The following is a 2,648-nucleotide window of genomic DNA, read 5'->3' as shown; positions in this document are numbered from 1 at the left end:
CAGCCAGTTATTTCTGGGTGTGATGCTAAGTATCAGAGCCTGGATTCGATCCCAGGTCATCCTGACTCTGGGCCTGGTGCTCTTACTCACTGCGCCACCTGGCCACCCCAAAGCAATTGGGGTTAAGTAACTTGCTCAAGATTACACGGCCAGTTATTTCTGGGTGTGATGCTAAGTATCAGAGCCTGGATTCGATCCCAGGTCATCCTGACTCTGGGCCTGGTGCTCTTACTCACTGTGCCACCTGGCCGCCCCTAAGCAATTGGGGTTAAGTAACTTGCTCAAGGTTATATGGCCAGGTGTTTCTGGGATAGGTCCTTATATATTCCAAAATATTTATAATAGTACTTTTTGTTAAAGAACAGTAAATAAAGTAGGTGCTAATTGATAGATGAATTACTTTAGAAATTATAATACATGAAAAGCCAAAGAGAAGACTGTCTTAAAAAGCAGAATTGGCCAAATGGAAAAGGAGGTCCAAAAGTTCACTGAAGAAAATAATTCCTTAAAAATCAGAATGAAGTAAATGGAAGCTAATGACTTTATGAGAAATCAAGAAATGATAAAACAAAACCAAAAGAATGAAAAAATAGAAGACAATGTGAAATATCTCATTGGAAAAATAATTAACCTGGAAAATAGATCCAGGAGAGATCATTTTAAAATTACTGGGCTACCTGAAAGCCACGATCAAAAAAAGAGCCTAGACATCATCTTTCAAGAAGTTATCAAGGAAAACTGCCTTGATATTCTAGAACCAGAAAGTAAAATAGAAATTGAAAGAATCCATTGATCACCTCCTGAAAGAGATTCCAAAATGAAACTGCCAGGAATGTTATAGCCAAATTCCAGAGCTCCCAGGTCAAGAAGGAAATATTGTAAGCAATCAAAAAGAAAAAATTCGAGTATCATGGAGTCACAGTCAGGATAACACAAGATTTGGCAGCTTCTACATGAAAGAATCAGAAGGTTTTGAATATGATATTTTAGAGGACAAAGGAGCTAGGATTACTACCAAGAATCACCCACTCAGCAAAACTGAGAATGAAAAACTTCAGAGGAAAAATGGATATTCAATGAGGTAGAGCACTTCCAAACATTGTTGATAAAAAAGTCAGAGCTGAATAGAAAATTTTACTTTCAAATGTAAGACTCAAGAAAAGTATAAAGAGGTAAACAGGAAAGGGAAATCATAAGGGTTAAGAAGAAATAAGAAATTAGAAATAATTTTAGAAATAATAAGAAATTGATAAGGTTAAACTGTTTATATTCTTACATGAGACAATGATATTTGTAACTCATAAGATCTTTTCTCATTATTAGCATAGTTAGAAGGAATACATATAGACAGAGGGCACAGGTGTAAGTTGAATACAAATGAATGACACCTAAAAATAAAATAAAGGGGGTGAGAGAGGAATGTACTGGGAGAGAGAGAAATGGAGAGATATAGTGGAGTAAATTATTTCACACAAAAGAGGTTAGAAAAAGCTTTTGCAGTGAAGTAGAAGGGGAAGAAGTGAGAGAGAATGAGTGAACCTTACTGTCATCTGAATTTACTCAAAGATGCAATAACATACACATTCAATTGGGTATAGAAATCTTTCTTGGGGTGGCTAGGTGGCATGGTGAGTAGAGTGCTGGCCCTGGAGTCAGGAGGACCTGAGTTTGGATCTGGCCTCAAACACTTGACACACATAAACAAACAAAAAAAAACCTAGCTGTGTGACCTTGGGCAAGTTACTTAAATCCAATTGCCCTCCAAAAAGCAAAAGAAGAAGAAGAAGAAATTTTCTTACTTACCCTATAGGAAAGTAGGAGGAGAAGGGGATAAGAGAAGGGTGTGTGTGTGTGTGTGTGTGTGTGTGTGTGTGTGTGTGTGTAACAAGGGAGGGTAAATTGGGGGAAGAGGTAGTCAGAAGCAAAACACTTTTGAAGAGGAACAGGGTAAAAGGAGAGAGAGAACAGAGTAAATGAAGGGGGATAGGATGGAGGGAAATACAGCTAGCAATAATAACTGTGAAAAAAATTTGAATTAAGTTTCTCTGATAAAGACCTCATTTTTCAAACATATAGAGAACTAAGACAAACTTGTAAAAATAAGAGCCATTCCCCATTTGATAAATGATCAAAAGATATGATCGGTTTTCAGATGAAGTAATCAAAGCTATCTATAGCCATATGAAAAAATACTTTCACTATTGCTGGGAGCAATGAAAATTAAAACAATTCTGAGGCACTACCTCATATCTATTAGATTGGCTAATAGGACAGAAAAGGTAAGTGACAAATGTTGCAAGGGATATGGGAAAAATGAGACATTAATGCACTGTTGGTGGAGTTTCAAACTGATTCAGTCATTCTGTCGAGCAATTTAGAACTATGCCCAAAGGCTATAAAACCATTTGACCTAGCAATACCATTACTAGATCTGTATCCCTATATGTACAAAAATATTTATCATAGCTCGCTTCTGGGGGTAAAGAATTAGAAGTTGAGGGGAAGCCCATCAATCCATTGGGGAATAGCCAAACAAATTGTGGTATGTGATTATGATGGAATACTATCATACTAGTGATATGATACTATGATACCTAAAAAAATAAAATTAAGGGGGAGAGGAATACTTGCATGGGCTGATGCAAAGT

The sequence above is a fragment of the Petaurus breviceps genome, unplaced genomic scaffold (genome assembly GCF_028583685.1).
Source record: "Petaurus breviceps papuanus isolate PSGF00001 unplaced genomic scaffold, PetGlider_PUasm1.0 37, whole genome shotgun sequence".
Lineage (NCBI taxonomy): Eukaryota > Metazoa > Chordata > Mammalia > Diprotodontia > Petauridae > Petaurus > Petaurus breviceps.
The sequence above is the reverse complement of the archived record's forward strand: the minus strand, read 5'-3'. Positions refer to the sequence as shown.